Consider the following 19011-nt stretch of genomic DNA (forward strand, 5'->3'; position numbering starts at 1 on the left):
TTCCAGTGAGTGTGGAATTGATACTGGGTGGGTAAATCCTTTGCGGTATCAACCTCAAAGACTCCTGTTTCTCTCTTGGTCAATTATGCACAGCTTGCTCTTGTTAGGAAATGCGAAAAATTTGTACATTTACATCCAAGATAACAAAATGAAAAACGTTGTTTATAAACAAGAACTGTAAATAGTTAGAACATGTTTCCAATAAAAAAATTTTCCTCATATACTCAAAAGTTTGTCCTTTTATTTCAGCTGCCACACAATCGCATATCGACTTCCTGAGCGAAGCCCTGTACCAAAGGTTGTATACAGATTTTTTTGATATCCAGTGTCTTCTTCCCAATCGGCCAAGTCGTCCGGAACGTCACACAAGACGTCCGCGTATTCACCGTAAATAATCCTATTGTCTCTTTCGTCCGCCATGATGAAAGGGCACAAGTACTTATGAAAACATAATATTTGTTGACGTGTGTAACTTACTGTTACCTAAACAAAACACCAACAGAATGCAAAAGATACAAAACTGCTGTCGCTGGCCACTGCGTGATACTATGCTCACGACACCACTGTGGTGTTGCCGGCCACTGAGCAATACTACGCAGATGACACCACTGTGATGTCGCCAGCCGTTGACCGCTATATCGCACATAACACCACTGTGGTGTCGCCGGACGGCATAATGAGCAATACCTCCATTTCGACAGCTCCCACCAATTCTATACCACGAAGTCCCTTCCATACAGCCCAGTCAGCAGTGGTTGTCACACCTGTATTGATGAACAGTCCCTCAACAAATAAGCCAAGGATCTCCCTGAGGCCTTCACAGACAAAAATTACCCTTCCAACATTGTCCAAACAGTGACCTACCATCTCCCACATATCCAGTGCCTCAACACACTTATAGTTACTCAGTACCACCTAGGTCTAAAGCAACTAATCAGGCTTTTGACTACCTCTTGCCGTGCCATGAAATGAGAAAAAAATTGTATTATCCTACCCAGCCCTTGCACAGTTTCAGTCCACCAGCCACCAAACCTACTGGTTCTATCAAAGGCAGGTCATATGGTCTACAAACTAAGCTGTAAACACTGTGCTGCTTTCTTTTGTGGGCACGATAACTAACAAGCTGTCTGTCCATATTAATGATCAACACCAAACTGTCGCCAACAGCTGGCTGGACAGCGCGATGTGCTTCACTTCAGTGACTGTTTCAGAGTCTGCGGTATCACGATCCTTCCTACCAATGATAAGTTTTCTCGGTTGCGCACGAGGGAGTTCTCCCTACAACATATTCTATGTTCCCACAATCTGCTTGGCCTTAACCCGCGCTAGTCCCTGTCCTCCCCCTCCCTATCCCCTTCGCTGCTCACACACCAGCACTGAACACTGTCAACACACCTTTAGTCTTTTCCCCTTCTTCATGTCTCTCCTCTTCCCTCTCCACACACACACACACACACACACACACACACACACACACACACCCTACCCCCCACTCCTATACAGCCACCAACTCTGTATCTACATCTGCATCCATACTCCGCAAGCCACCTTGGCGGAGGGTCCCTTGAGTACCTCTATCCGTTCTCTATTCCAGTCTCATATTGTTCGTGGAAAGAAAGATTGTCGGCATGCCTCTGTGTGGGCTCTAATCTCTCCGATTTTATCCTCATGGTCTCTTCGCGAGATATATGTGGGAGGGAGCAATATACTGCTTGACTCCTCGGTGAAGGTATGTTCTTAAACTTCAACAAAAGCCCGAATCGAGCTACTTAGCGTCTCCTCTGCAGAGTCTTCCACTGGAGTTTCTATCATCTCTGAAACGCTTTTGCGATTACTAAATGATCCTGTAACGAAGCGTGCTGCTCTCAGTTGGATCTTCTCTATCTCTTCTATCAACCCTTTCTAGTACGGATCCCACAATGGTGAGCAATATTCAAGCAGTGAGCGAACAAGTGTACTGTAACCTACTTCCTTTGTTTTCGGATTGCATTTCCTTAGGATTCTTCCAATGAATCTCAGTCTGGCATCTGCTTTACCGATGATCAACTTTATATGATCATTCCATTGTAAATCACTCCTAATGTGTACTCCAAGATAATTTATGGAATTAACTGTTTTCAGTTGCTGACCTGCTATATTGTAGCTAAATGATAAGGGATCTTTCTATGTATTCGCAGCACGTTACACTTGTCTGCACTGAGATTCAATTGCCATTCCCTGCACCATGCGTCAATTTGTTGCAGATCCTCCTGCATTTCAGTACAATTTTCTATTGTTACAACCTCTCAATATACCACAGCATCATCCGCAAAAAGCCTCAGTGAACTCCCGATGTTATCCGCAAGGTCATTTACGTATATTATGAATAGGAACAGTTCTATGACACTCACCTGCGGCACACCTGAAATCACTCTTACTTCAGAAGACTTCTCTCCATTGAGAATGACATGCTGCATTCTGTTATCTAGGAACTCTTCAATCCAACCCCACAATAGTCCATATGCTCTTACTTGTTTCATTAAACAACTTTAGGGAACTGTATTGAACGCCTTGCGGAAATCAAGAAACACAGCATCTACCTGGGAACCCGTGTCTATGGCCCTCAGTCTTTGACGAACAGCGCGAGCTGGGTTTCACATGATCGTCTTTTTTGAAACCCATTCTGATTCCTACAGAGTAGATTTCTAGTCTCCAGAAAAGTCATTATACTCTAACATAATGTGTGTTCCAAAATTCTACAACTGATCAACGTTAGAAATATAGGTCTATAGTTCTGAAGAGGGGCAGCAGCCTTTTCAGTAGTTGCAGGGGCAACAGTCTGGATGATTGACTGATCTGGCCTTGTAACATTAACCAAAACGGCCTTGCTGTGCTGGTACTGCGAACGGCTGAAAGCAAGGGGAAACTACAGCCGTAATTTTTCCCGAGGACATGCAGCTCTACTGTATGATTAAATGATGATGGCGTCCTCTTGGGTAAAATATTCCGGAGGTAAAATAGTCCCCCATTCGGATCTCCGGGCGGGGACTACTCAAGAGGACGTCGTTATCAGGAGCAAGAAAACTGGCGTTCTACGGATCGGAGCGTGGAATGTCAGATCACTTAATCGGGCAGGTAGGTTAGAAAATTTAAAAAGGAAGATGAATAGGTTAAAGTTAGATATAGTGGGAATTAGTGAAGTTCGGTGGCAGGAGGAACAAGACTTTTGGTCAGGTGATTACAGGGTTATAAATACAAAATCAAATAGGGGTAATGCAGGAGTAGGTTTAATAATGAATAAAAAAATAGGAATGCGGGTTAGCTACTACAAACAGCATAGTGAACGCATTATTGTGGCCAAGATAGACACAAAGCCCATGCCTACTACAGTAGTACAAGTTTATATGCCAACTAGCTCTGCAGATGATGAAGAAATAGATGAAATGTATGACGAGATAAAAGAAATTATTCAGGTAGTGAAGGGAGACGAAAATTTAATAGTCATGGGTGACTGGAATTCGTCAGTAGGAAAAGGGAGAGAAGGAAACATAGTAGGTGAATATGGATTGGGGGGAAGGAATGAAAGAGGAAGCCGCCTTGTAGAATTTTGCACAGAGCATAACTTAATCATAGCTAACACTTGGTTCAAGAATCATGAAAGGAGGCTGTATACATGGAAGAAGCCTGGAGATACTGACAGGTTTCAGATAGATTATATAATGGTAAGACAGAGATTTAGGAACCAGGTTTTAAATTGTAAGACATTTCCTGGGGCAGATGTAGATTCTGACCACAATCTATTGGTTATGAACTGCAGATTGAAACTGAAGAAACTGCAAAAAGGTGGGAATTTAAGGAGATGGGACCTGGACAAACTGAAAGAACCAGAGGTTGTAGAGAGTTTCAGGGAGAGCATTAGGGAACAATTGACAGGAATGGGGGAAAGAAATACAGTAGAAGAAGAATGGGTAGCTCTGAGGGATGAAGTGGTGAAGGCAGCAGACGAGCAAGTGGGTAAAAAGACGTGGGCTAATAGAAATCCTTGGGTAACAGAAGAAATATTGAATTTAATTGATGAAAGGAGAAAATATAAAAATGCAGTAAATGAAGCAGGCAAAAAGGAATACAAACGTCTCAAAAATGAAATCGACAGGAAGTGCAAAATGGCTAAGCAGGGATGGCTAGAGGACAAATGTAAGGATGTAGAGGCTTGTCTCACTAGGGGTAAGATAGATACTGCCTACAGGAAAATTAAAGAGACCTTTGGAGAGAAGAGAACCACTTGTATGAATATCAAGAGCTCAGATGGCAACCCAGTTCTAAGCAAAGAAGGGAAAGCAGAAAGGTGGAAGGAGTATATAGAGGGTTTATACAAGGGCGATGTACTTGAGGACAATATTATGGAAATGGAAGAGGATGTAGATGAAGATGAAATGGGAGATAAGATACTGCGTGAAGAGTTTGACAGAGCACTGAAAGACCTGAGTCGAAACAAGGCCCCGGGAGTAGACAACATTCCATTAGAACTACTGATGGCCTTGGGAGAGTCAGTCATGACAAAACTCTACCATCTGGTGAGCACGATGTATGAGACAGGCGAAATACCCTCAGACTTTAAGAAGAATATAATAATTCCAATCCCAAAGAAAGCAGGTGTTGACAGATGTGAAAATTATCGAACTATCAGTTTAATAAGTCACAGCTGCAAAATACTAACGCGAATTCTTTACAGACGAATGGAAAAACTGGTAGAAGCCGACCTTGGGGAAGATCAGTTTGGATTCCGTAGAAATGTTGGAACACGTGAGGCAATACTGACCTTACGACTTATCTTGGAAGAAAGATTAAGAAAAGGCAAACCTACGTTTCTAGCATTTGTAGACTTAGAGAAAGCTTTTGACAATGTTGACTGGAATACTCTCTTTCAAATTCTGAAGGTGGCAGGGGTAAAATACAGGGAGCGAAAGGCTATTTACAATTTGTACAGAAACCAGATGGCAGTTATAAGAGTCGAGGGGCATGAAAGGGAAGCAGTGGTTGGGAAAGGAGTGAGACAGGGTTGTAGCCTCTCCCCGATGTTATTCAATCTGTATATTGAGCAAGCAGTAAAGGAAACAAAAGAAAAATTCGGAGTAGGTATTAAAATTCATGGAGAAGAAATAAAAACTTTGAGGTTCGCCGATGACATTGTAATTCTGTCAGAGACAGCAAAGGACTTGGAAGAGCAGTTGAACGGAATGGACAGTGTCTTGAAAGGAGGATATAAGATGAACATCAACACAAGCAAAACGAGGATAATGGAATGTAGTCGAATTAAGTCAGGTGATGCTGAGGGAATTAGATTAGGAAATGAGACACTTAAAGTAGTAAAGGAGTTTTGCTATTTAGGGAGTAAAATAACCGATGATGGTCGAAGTAGAGAGGATATAAAATGTAGACTGGCAATGGCAAGGAAAGCGTTTCTCAAGAAAAGAAATTTGTTAACATCGAATATAGATTTAGGTGTCAGGAAGTCATTTCTAAAAGTATTTGTATGGAGTGTAGCCATGTATGGAAGTGAGACATGGACGATAACTAGTTTGGACAAGAAGAGAATAGAAGCTTTCGAAATGTGGTGCTACAGAAGAATGCTGAAGATAAGGTGGGTAGATCACGTAACTAATGAGGAGGTATTGAATAGGATTGGGGAGAAGAGAAGTTTGTGGCACAACTTGACTAGAAGAAGGGATCGGTTGGTAGGACATGTTCTGAGGCATCGAGGGATCACAAATTTAGCATTGGAGGGCAGCGTGGAGGGTAAAAATCGTAGAGGGAGACCAAGAGATCAATACACTAAGCAGATTCAGAAGGATGTAGGTTGCAGTAGGTACTGGGAGATGAAGAAGCTTGCACAGGATAGAGTAGCATGGAGAGCTGCATCAAACCAGTCTCAGGACTGAAGACCACAACAACAACAACAACAGTTCTGCACATCTGTTCAACGTCCCTTCTTGAAAACGGGGATGACCTATGCCCTTTTCCAATCCTTTGGAACACTATGCTCTTCTAGAGACCTACAGTACACCGCTGCAAGAAGGGGCAAGTTCCTTCGCGTACTTTGTGTAAAATCGAACTGGTATCCCATCAGGTTCAGCCGCCTTTGCTCTTTTGAGCGATTTTAATTGTTTCTCTATCCCTCGGTCGTTAATTTCGATATCTACCATTTTGTCATCTGTGCGACAATCTAGAGAAGGAACTATAGTGCAGTCTTCCTCTGTGAAACAGCTTTGGAAAAAGACATTTAGTATTTCGGCCTTTAGTCTGTTATCCTTGGTTTCAGTACCATTTTGGTCATAGAGTGTCTGAATATTTTGCTTTGATCGACCTACCGCTTTGACTTTTTCTTAGGATTTTCTGCCAAGTCAGTACACAGAACTTTACTTTCGAATTCATTTAACGCCTCTCACAATAGCCCTCCTCACACTACATTTCGCTTCGGGTAATTTTTGTTTGTCTGCAAGGCTTTGGCCTATGTTTATGTTTGCTGTGAAGTTCCCTTTGCTTCCGCAGCAGTTTTCTAACTCGGTTGTTGTACCACGGTGGCTCTTTTCCATCCCTTATGATCTTGCTTGGCACATACTCATCTAATGCATATTGTACGATGGTTTTGAACTTTGTCCACTGATCCTCAACACTATCTGTACTTGAAACGAAACTTTTGTGTTGAGCCGTCAGGTACTCTGTAATCTGCTTTTTGGCACTTTTGCTACACAGAAAAGTCTTCCTACCTTTTTTAATATTTCTATTTACGGCTGAAATCATCTATGCAGTAACCGCTTTATGATCGCTGATTCCCTGTTCTGCATTAACTGTTTCAAATAGTTTGGGTCTGTTTGTCACCAGAAGGTCTAATATGTTATCGCCACAAGTTGGTTCTCAGTTTAACTGCTCAAGGTAGTTTTCAGATAATGCACTTAAAAAAAATTTCACTGGATTCTTTGTCCTGCCACTCGTTATAAACATTTGAGTCTCCCAGTCTGTATCCAACAAATTAAAATCTCCACCCAGAACTATAACATGGTGGGGAAATCTATTCGAAACATTTTCCAAATTTTCCTTCAGGTGCTCTGCCACAACAGCTGCTGAGCCAGGAGGCCTATAGACACATCCAATTACCATGTTTGAGCATGCTTTAAGCGTTACCTTCATCCAAATTATTTCACATTTCGGATCTCCGTCAATTTCCTTCGATACTATTGCACTTATTATCGCTATAAACACGCCTCCCCCCTCACTGTCCAGCCTGTCTCTGCGGTATACATTTCAATCTGAGTTTAGAATTTCATTACATTTGGTTTCAGCCAACTTTCTGTCCCTAGTACTATGTGGGCATTGTGACCATTTATTAATGAGAGCACTTCTGGGACCTTTGTATAGACGCTCCTGCAGTTTACTATTATACATTAATATTGTTACTCCCTGTTGTGTTTTGCCTACTACTACCTTGTCGCGTCTCAGGAGGCGTCTTTTCGGGCCTAGGGTGGGAATTATCTAACCTAAAAAACCCACATGTGCAATCCACACGTACTCCGCTACCCTTGTAGCCACTTCCTGCGTGTAGTGCACGCCTGACCTATTCAAGGGGACCCTACATTTCTCCACCTGATAGCGGAGGTCGAGAAATTTGCACCCCAGATCTCCGTAGAATCATCTGAGCCTCTGGTTTAAGCCTTCCACTCAGCTCCAAACCTGAGGACCGCGATCGGTTCTGTAAATGATACTACAAATAGTTAGCTCAGATTCCACCCCACGAGTGAGGCTTTCCGCCTTCACCAACTCCGCCAACTGCCTGTATGAACAGAGGCAGATGGCAGGAGTCATTGGTGCCGACATGAGCAACAATTTGCAGTCGGGTGCACCCAGTGCCCTCTATCGCCGCCGGCAAAGCCTCCTCCACATCTTGGATGAGACCCCCTGGCAAGCAGACAGAGTGAACACTGGCCTTCTTCCCCGACCTTTCCGCTATTTCCCTAACGGGCTCCATCACCCGCCTAACGTTGGAGCTCCCAATCACTAAAAAACCTTTCCCCTCGTGTGCTTGCTCGGACCTTGCTGAAGGAGCGGCCACATGTCCACTCACAGGCAGAGCGGGCGATGCCACACGGTCAGCCTCCACATTGACCCTCCGCCTCGTGTGCTGCCGAACCCACCACTCCCCTTGGGGAGAGGGTGGCCCTACCACGCCTGGTACCCGTGAAGATGTTTCCACAGCAGGGACCGTGGGTGAAGCATGTAACACCTGGGGTGTACCATGTGACGCACCAGACTCCCCACTGCCACTCCCAGGCAGCAGCCTGAAGACGGCTGGCCGTGGCCATCAACACGTTCAGCTGTTCGTGAAGAGTGGCCAGTTCCTCCTGCGTCCGTACACAGCAGTCACACATCCTATCCATCCTAAGAAATCAGTTTACTGTAGAGAGTTAATCAACTTTTAACTAGACTGCTAATTCACTAAAGGCGGCTGATAGCTGATTAACTGTGGTTACTAGACACTTCTTGTTGAAAACAATGAAAATAAGCACTACCTGTCTCTGGACTGTATTCAAAACAAACACTAGCACTACCGGCACTACAGCTGACTAAAGGGACTTACTCTTGACTGTATTCAAAACAAACACTAAATCTATGGAACACTATTACTAGCACTCGAAAATTAAAGCTCCCTAAAAGCAAAAACACATGGAAAAAGCAGTGACAAGTAAGAAAAATACAGTTAATACTTAAATTAACGTAGCTCGCTGCACAGCAGATGTGAAGCAGACGGCATCCTGCCACCATCACGTCTTTGCAGATTCCCACAAGCAGTACATTTTCCCTCATCCTTACTCTGCTATCCTTTCTTCTCCCTGCCCCTTGCATGCTCCTTAATACCACCATCCACCCTGGATTTCTCCACACCTCAGACACAGCTGTAGTCTGCAGTTGGGCCTCAGCAGCGGTGTGTGTGTGTGTGTGTGTGTGTGTGTGTGTGTGTGTGTGTGTGTGTTTTCTTTTCCCCATTAGCAATAAAAAATTTGTATGTTGCCGCAGAAGATGGCAAAGATAGGCTTATAAAATTATCTTTGTAAGAGAGGAGCGATGTCCGGAGAATATTAATTTTTTTAACAACTTTTGTTTCAATCTCGCTTGAGAGTACTTATGTTTAAGATCTCGCATAAAAAGGGCATGTAATTTTCACTCATGCATCAACAGTATGTGTAGTAAAAGCTATATTTGTTCATAAGCATGACTTTTGCCTGCAATCATAAGAAGAGGCAGTAATTTCTTCCATCCTGCAACACACCTTAAAATATACATGTTAATCATCATCAAGACTTAGTGGATGGACTGCACGACTGGCAATCACAGAAAATTAGAGGTAAAATAATGGTATCAGTGCAGCCTAATAGTGATTTCTATTAAATATATATGTGCAATAATTAAACAACTGACTTTGTTAAGCACCAAGTTTTCTGCAAAATCAGACATTTTTTAAAATCTCAACGGACAGAGTAAGAAAAATTATCCTATATACATTATTCATTTTTGTGACTTCAGTATTTGTACGTTGCACTGCATTTTTCTTATGCTGCGAGGAAGACTGTTCATGGCACCAATTTAGTTTCAACAAGAATCCATGCTTTAATTTCAGTACTGCAAGTAGTAATTATCTCTCATTACATAAATTTCATGCCAATTCATACTCTTTGTTTGCTGTTGGGTTGCCTCCAGCACGGTTATTCCAAAAAGACCAACAAACTAACACAGTGTGTGCGAGCGTGCATGTGGGCAGGCACGTGCTCTGTTTCTGAAGGACTTTTTGTCTGAAAGCTTAAATGTTTAGTAGTCTTTGCAACAAAACACCTCCTATATATGGCAAGTTATTTGAAAACATGACTTGATTTTGTAATCCCTTCTGTTTCCTTCTTCCCTTCTGGATGCTTTGCCTTTTTTCTGGTTTGTATACCTGCAACCTTCTGCTGGCAGCACAAGCATTAAATACCATATAGAATGACACTCTGAGATCAGTCAATGTTTGGACAGTTGGTCATTGATGATGATGATGACAGTATGATTTTCCAACACCTTGGCAGACGTCATCCAATGTGGATTTTCTTCTGCAGCCACCTCACCTACATATATGGTCACCTCATTTCATTTAGTTTTCCTGATTATGGTGACTGACTGAGTGGCTGTAACTTCTGTATGTGATGGAGTAACAAGGGTATTTGCAATCCCGACACAATTTAATACTGAAATTTTTAACTTACATTTCTGTGTTTGTTTTTTATTAAGCGTGGAATTGCTTAATGCAATTTTGTCATATGATGACATGTTGGAGACCGTGGCTGTTTTTGAAGACAAATGTTGATGGTGTTAGGACAGCAGCTGCTTGTTTTACACACATTTTATTGGATACCACTGTTGGCAAGATGGAGAAATGTTACTTTCTTTTTCATGGGGAATAACCACTATCTTTGGTTTCACTGATGGCACTCGCCAAAATTCATCAGTGGCACCTGTGGGAATAGTTCTGGTAATGTATTTCCAAATGGTACGAAGTACTCGTGGTACTATGAGCTTGTTGGTGACCTATGCATTTTTGCAACAGTCTTGTTTAGAGATGATACATACACTGAGTAAACTATAGACGTAAGTCAATTCCCTGAAGTATTCATCTGTTTTTTCCACTAGTACTTAATCAGTTTCATCATGTCATTCACTCTCAAAGTTGACTCAAAATATACACGCTTGCAAGGAAAAAAAATTATTAGATACCAGTCAAATTCATATGTTTTTAAAAGGTTTTTCCCCAGTGTAATTGTGTATTAGAGCTGATTTAAGGGCTGTTAGATGGAAGAACTTTGTACCACTAAAGTTCAAACATGTTAACTATCTGTCATTTTATCAATCTATTATTGAATGTGAAAATACAGTAAGATTTACAAAAGAATTCATGAGCATTAAGTCACAACATGGAATTTTAGTTCAACTACTCCATCACTTACTTTCACTCATAAAATTGTCAATATATTAAGCCTTTAATGAAAAATGTGAATAATCACAGCGAGTAATCACAGCACATAAAAGGAATCACCACATCAAATACAATAATTCCATTGATGTTTATATTTATTTTAAAGTAACATTGAGTCTTTTTACAGTCTTTAAAAACAGACACAAACATAAATAAAAGAGCAAGGAATGAAAAACAAATTGGAGATATTTAATTACAGAATGTGACACAGCATAAAATACAATGCGAAATATCACAGCACAGTTTCAACAGTGTTGCAGTTGCTACAAACTGCCAACAAATGCCCTCCTTCCTCGGCAGTAGTCAACAGAAACTGTGGTGGACAAGCACAGATTTTTTCGTGTCTCTGACTGCAGTCAATCAGTCTCGTCCCTAAAGAAGATAATGAGGTACATCCATGTGCAGGCAGACGGGCAGCACAGCGCATGCACACAAATTCTCCATCAGGTATAAGTGCCAAAGAACCTCGTTGGCACAAAGGACACCAACATGCAGGTGGTTCGGCCAGAATAGCTTCCAGGTACTCCTCAAGCAACAACTCATAACACTCCATAAGCCGTGTCTCAGCTGAAAAAAGATTAATTTTTGGTATGCTGTGTAGATATTTCATTTTTAGATCATGTTTTTTGTTCACTCTATTAATCTAGTTTGAATTACTTTGTCTCAATGTACCAATGACCATACATGTGCAATCAGAACACGAGTTAGAATTTTTTTTTTTTTTTTTCCAGTCTGACAAACTTTTGTTGACAGTACAGAAAGTGCATACCCTTTACACATGAGAAGAAATAAATCATTCTGGGAGCTATAGAACTTCTATGCTTTTGGGAAACAAAATAATAACTTCATAGCTTTGCCTTTCCCAATACTGATTCCACTACATATTTCACAAAGTAATTTCAGTTGCTCTATACAGCATTGTTTTTTAATGAGAAAAATGTCACGCAGCACCATGGTTTGGAATTCAGATTAAACTATAATTTGATTGGTTAGTTGAGAAGTTGGAGGAAGCCAATGGCAAGCCACAGCCAAGAGGATCCTGCCTAACAGAGCACTGTGGTATTTAAACCAGCCTTGGGGTTAATTACAGTTTTGTGTATAATGTGTAACTTTTGCATCGTATTACTATATGATCCACACATACGAGGGTAATCCCAAAAGTAAGGTCTCCTATTTTCTTTTTTATTTATTTATTTTTTATAAGTACACAGACCTGTTTATTTCTACAATGGTTTAAATCAGTTTACAGCTTGAACATTAGCTATTTTTCAACACAATCACAATTCTGTCGATGCATTTTTGAAGACGCTGTGGCAGGTTTTGTATGCCAATGTCATACCAGCTCACCGCCATGCTGTTCAGAAAGTTATGATCCTCTTCTTTCATCTTGTCGTTGGAGCTGAATCGCTGGGAGCACAATTAACGTTGACAGGTACTGTGAGACTCTGAAAAAACTCAAATGGGCAATTCAGAAACAGAGAAGAGGAATGTTGAGCAAGAGTGTACACATTCTCCATGACAACGCTTGCCCACACATCGCTCGGCAAACTGTTGCTCTCCTGCAACAGTTTCAGTGGAACATAATCACCCACCCACCCTATAGTTCTGACTTGGCGCCCAATGACTATCACCTGTTCCCTAGGTTAAAAGAACATTTGGTCGGAAAGCTATTCAGCACTGACAACAAGGTGAAAGAAGAGGTTCATAGCTTTTTGAACAGCGTGGCGGTGAGCTTGTATGACACGGGCATACAAAAACTGCCACAGCGTCTACAAAAATGCAACAAATGGTGATTATGTCAAAAAATAGCTAAATGTTCAAGTTGTAAACAGATGTAAACCATTGTAGAAATAAACAGGTCTATGTACTTATAAAAAATAGGAGACCTTACTTTTGGGATTACCCTCACACATTATGTCCAGCAAGCAGTTAATTCCTACTTCTGCTTCAAGGCTTTTTTTAAATTTCTTAACGATATGTACATTGTCAATGTGAATGAGTGTGTCAATGGCTGCAGAATTATACTGTGCAAGGCATGTATGCATTTTAACTTCTCTGGTTTTTTCCAAAATCAAGGTCAACTGACGACATTGCAGGCATTTGGCTGGAGTCTAATGTTTGAATGGCACAACATTTCGATAACACAACTGGTCATCAACATCAGGTGCTCTGATCTACTGAACTATAAAGAAAACTACCGATTCTCTTACATCTACATCCTCCTGGGCTTCCTGTGGTCATGTTAACAAAGTTACACCTGCTGTCTGCTCCCAACAGCTGACAGCTGAGTCGGAGACCTTTTGTACATGGTCCACTTTCAAACCTGTAGCATTTTTCTGTTATTTCTTGGCTGCATCACTGCAGTTGAAATCCATGCCTGCTCCCTGCACTGAGACCTCTACTGTGTCTGCCGCTTAAGAGGATGGCTAAGAAGTGCTTTCTTCATTTCCAGAAGAGCCACCTCTGTTTACTGTGTATAGGGGGAGGGGAGAGGCGTGTTTCTTGTTCAATGACTTGAGCATTTGTCCCAAGCCTTTCTAATTTGGTAGTCAGTGTCTATATTGATTAGGATTTCCTTCAGGATGATCTCAATTGCTTCCCTAATGACAGTCCCACAACCTGGGTTGGCTTGCAATAGACATTTCGCCCAACAGGACTAAGTGACTTCTGCCTTAGTAAGACACCTAGAATAGAATCTAAACAACTTTCCAGTTCCATGGTAGACAGAATGTTGGGGGTAGCACGAGTTCAGCAGAAAAGAAACTAAATGAGTTCGCTTGGTTGGTTTTAAAGAGGGACCAAACTGCGAGGTCATCTGTCCTTTGTTCCCAGTAGAACAATTACCAAGGGAAAGAAGAAAAAGAAGAAGTACGGCACAATAACGCGAGAAAGGAAGAACCAGAGGAATGACAAAAGGACGACAAACACTACAATGGACAAAACAGAAGAAGAAAACCACAGAGACACGCAAGAAACAGGGAGAAGAGACCAGAAACAAGAAAGCAAATTACCTTGGCTGGCTGACCATGAGAATAAAAAAGGAGAAGCCAGCCACTCCGCAACACATTAAAACCTATGCCCTAAATGCCCTAAAAGCCCTAGGGTGGAGGACACATAGGTACAAAGGACATGTGCTAAAACTCACATCAAATGATAAAACCCACCCTCACGAATAAAATGTAAAACTAAAGCTGGTGTTGAAGCATTGTCGCCGAACACCGAAGGTACGGTGCTGGGAAAGTTAAAGTGTCCAGCAAAGAGGTGGACGACTGTCATTTGGGAGCCACAGCGACATGGAAGTGAGTCCTCGTGACAAGATGAGGTAGCCACATATGGCCAATGCAGAGCCAACAAAGGACAACTGATTCCCTGCGGGAAGCCTGCAGGGAAGACTTCCGCACATTCACAGTCTCCTTAATGACATGCAGTTTTTTGTGCAGACTATTATTCCACTCTGTTTCTCAAAGCCGAAAAACCTTGCAGTGTAAGACAGAATGCAGGTCAGTTTCAGAAATGCCCATCTCCATGAGCGGTTTCCGCGTAGCCTGTTAGTAAGTTCATTGCCTGGGATTCCGATGTGTCCTGGGGTCCACACAAACACCACTGAATGACTGGACAGTTTCAGGACAGAGATGGACTCCTGGATGTTCGCTACCAAAGGATGGCAAGGGTAGCACTAGTCGATAGCTTGTAAGCTGCTCAGGGATGTACTTAAGTGCACAACATATGGCCACAAGCTCTGCAGTCAATACATTGCAGCTAGCGAGCAAGGAATGCTGTTCAATATGGCCTCTGTGGACATAGGCAAAACCAACGTTACCATCAGCCATTGAGCCATCAGTGTAAACAATTTCAGTGCCCCGGAATACGTCAAGAATTGAGGTGAAGTGACAGCAGAGAGCGGCGGGCCATGCAAAATGTCCAGACAAAGCTTCGGCCGAGGTGTACACCATGGAGGCGTATGTGAATGGACCTCATGTAGAGGTGGTAAAGGAAAGGACTAGTTCGTAGAGAAGGGATTGCATATGAACTGCAATCGTGAGCCCTGACTTGAGTGGCTGATGTGGGAGATGAACAGCCGAAGGTGGGAAAAGGAGACGGTAATTCGGATGCTCTGGAGAACTATGAATGTGTGCAACATAGCTGGTGAGCAATTGTGCACGTCAGATCTGCAATGGAGAGACTCTGGCCTCCACTAGGACACTGGTCACTGGACTTGTTCTAAAAGCTTCCGTCGCTAGGCGAACACCACAGTGGTGCACTGGGTCAAGCAAATGCAATGCTGAGGGTGCCACCGAACCATAAACCAGACTCACATAGTCAAGGTGGGATTGAACAAGGGCTCTGTAGAGCTGCAGCAGTGTAGAGCGATCTGCACCCCAGTTGGCGTTGCTAAGGCAGCAGAGAGCACTCCCGCTTAAGTTGACGAAAGTGAGGTAGCCAAGCCAATGGGGCGTCGAAAACCTGTCCTAGAATCGATATGTCTCCACTACACCGAGTGGCTCATCATTAAGATAAAGTTCAGGTTCTGGATGAACAGTACAACGCCGACAGAAGAGCATAACACACGACTTCATGGCTGAAAATTAGAAGCCCATGACTGCACCTTGTGAATGTCTTCCTCTTGGTGCCTCTCAGCAACACCAGTAGTGGCGGAGCAATACGAAATGCAGAAGGCATTCGCTTACAGAGAAGGGGAGACCAACAGCCCTACAGCTGCTGCTAGGCCGTTAATGAACACTAAAAATAGAGATACACTCAATACAGAGCCCTGCGGAACACCATTCTCCTGAATATGGGGGGAATTATTGGAGGCACCAACTTGGACATGCAAAGTACGGAGCGACAGGAAGTTTTGGATAAAAATTGGGAGCGGGCCTCGGAGACCCCATTCAGACAATGTGGCAAGGATATGATGTTGCCAGGTTGTGTCTTATGCTTTACATAAGGGATGGCAACCAGGTGTTGGCGCCTCGAAAAGGCTGTTCAGATGGCAGACATGAGTGACAAAAGATTATCAGTGGTAGAGCGACCCTGGCCTGTAGTCAGATGAGAGATGTTTAATCATCTGACTGGATTCGATCTGGCCCAGGAGCAGTGTCAGGGCAATGTGCAAAGGCACTGAGGAGCTTCGACTCTGTAAATGGGGAATTATAGGATTCACTGTGGCATGTAGTGAATGAGAGGAGCTTACCTTCCAGTTGCTGTTTGAGAGTGCGAATGGCAGGGGGGGCGGGGGGGGGGGGGGGGGGTAATTATCTGATGCAGAGGCTCGAGCAAAGTGCTCAGCAATTACGTTTGTGTCGGTAGATAACATGCTATTTATGTTAGCACCAGGAACGCCTGTTGGGGTCTGGTGCCCGAAAACATGTTTGATCTTTGCCCAGACTAGGGAAGGTGACGTATGGCACCCAATGGTTGCGACATATCTCTCCCAATACTCCTGCTTCTGTCATTTGATAAGTTGGCGAACGCGGTCATGGAGCCGTTTAAAGGCTATGAGGTGCTTCAGTGAAGGGTGCCGCTTATGCGGCTGTAGAGCTCGCCGATGCTCCTTAATTGCTTCAGCGACTTCGGCGACCACCAAGGGACTGCCTTTCGCCGGGGGCACCCTAAAGAGCGAGGGATCGTGTTTTCTGTCACAGAAATGATTGTTGTAGTCACCTGCTCGACCATCACATTTATGTTACTGTGTGGGGGAGATTCAACGGTGACAGCAGAGGTGAAAGTTTCCCAGTCCGCCTTCTTTAAAGCCCATCTGGGCAGGTGTCCATGGGCCTGACGCCGGGGCAGTGACAGGAAGATGGGGAAGTGGTCACTACCACACAGATCGTCATGTGCTCTCCAATGGATAGATGGGAGAAGCCCTGGGCTGCAAATTGATAAATCAATGGCTGAGTAACTACCTCAAGCCACACTGAAATGCATGGCGGCCCCAGTATTTAAGAGGCAGAGGTCGAAATGAGACAGTAAAATTTTGACATCTCTGCCTCGGCCAGTAAGCATGGTGCCACCCCACAGGGGGTTATGAGCATTAAAATCTCCTGAGAGAGTTGATCAATCAGAGCAGCCAATGCATTCAGGGGTACTGCACCATCTGGAGGAAGATATACACTGCAGACAGTTATTTCCTGCGTCGTCCTTATTGTGACAGCTACAGCATCAAGAGGGGTTTGTAGGGGCACAGTTTCACTACAGACTGAGTTTAGGACATAAACACAAACTCCACCTGACACTATTATAGTCACTACGGTTCCTGTAGTATCCCTTATAGCCGCAGATGGCAGGGGTCCACATTGCCAGGAACCAGGTTTCCTGGAGGGCAATGCAGAAAGCAGGTGTAAAGCTTAACAGTTGCCGTAGCTCAATCACCTGGTCAGTGGAAAAAACCGCTGCAATTCCACTGGGTGACATCATCGTGAGACTGGGAAGACATGGAACATTCAATGAGGCAGTTTACCGTATTTACTCGAATCTAAGCCGCACTCGAATCTAAGCCGCACCTGAAAAATGAGACTCGAAATAAAGGAAAAAAAAAAATTCCCAAATCTAAGCCGCACCTGAAATTTGAGACTCGAAATTCAAGGGGTCCATTGTAATATGAGACACAATTTAGGTCGAATGAATGACGATACAGCTACAGTAGTTTGGTTCGAGTCGAAAGCTTAGCAGTTAAGCTTTACCATGTAGCCATTGCTATGCGTCAGGCGCTCCGTCCGTATTTATACGGATACCCTTCGTTTTTCACGTGCTTCGTCTGGTTTGAATCGATTACTTATTTTGCTTTGATCTGATAAGTGCCGTTTTCTATGTTATAGGTGTTTACGTCAATCACTCGAAGCTGAAAATGCATTACTATACTGTGTCATGCATTGTTTGTCGCATTCTGATAGTGCGTGTTTACGGCCTGTCGCTGCTCGCGGCATGGCTTGCTTTTGTGCGCGCTACCGCCGCCTACAATTTAAAAAAGATAGGAATCGTCTCATTAGCGAAACAATGGCAAGAGACTGCTATTTGTTGTTACTGACACTGCTGCTTTCTTTGATAATGATCAACAAGAACCAAATAATAGACTGCGTATGATAGAACATGTTCTGAACGAGAGTTTGGCGAAAATTTTTCTCCGTTTGAAAATCTTGGCGGCCGCTTCTTTAGTACATCAAATTCTGCACAGAAATTAGTCACCTTAGATTTAAAAATCTAGTCAGTTGCCGTGCTTCATTTCTGACTGTATCACTATTAGGCATAAGAGTAATACGAATATAAACATGACACGATACGTATATTCTTCCGCGTTTGCTGTTGTCTCACTCTAGTTTCGTAGTTTATTTGGCAGACAGGATTTAAATGAGATAGAAGCAAACACGAAAGGATACATGGCAAAATGTTTATATTCGTATTATTCTTATGGTGAAGAGAATGCTGCATGTGATTCACATTTCATCAGGTTCCTATTAGCAACCATCTCTTCTCACAGGTAGGAAAAAATTCAGAACGTAGAGTTGGCCATATTGACAAAAATCCCAGTATTACCAGTCGGATTTTCGTAGTACATTGAAATTCGAAGATGAACAATACGGAATTTGTATTTACTTCATTGGATTATGTATGAAAAAGCAGTGGTCGAAACTCAAGCGGAGAAAAAAAGCTCGTCTTCCAATTTTTCTTTTTCTTTTTTTTTAAATTTTATTTACTGACGCAGTGGTTTTGGCGCCAGTATTTGTCTTTGTGCCTACAAAGGATGCCTGTGTAGCGCTACATATATTCGACGGCAGAAGTTAGTTGTGGCGGCACCTATCAACATTTTTCAGAACTTCCGCTTGCTTTGCACTCGATTCTAAGCCGCAGGCGGTTTTTTGGATTACAAAAACCGGAAAAAAAGTGCGGCTTAGATTCGAGTAAATACGGTACGTGTCACCGACTTTTTGCATGAGCAGTCTATATCCATTTTGTCCGAGGATCCGGCGTGATCTATA

This window comes from Schistocerca cancellata, chromosome 1 (genome assembly GCF_023864275.1).
Source record: "Schistocerca cancellata isolate TAMUIC-IGC-003103 chromosome 1, iqSchCanc2.1, whole genome shotgun sequence".
NCBI classification, from domain to species: Eukaryota; Metazoa; Arthropoda; class Insecta; order Orthoptera; family Acrididae; genus Schistocerca; species Schistocerca cancellata.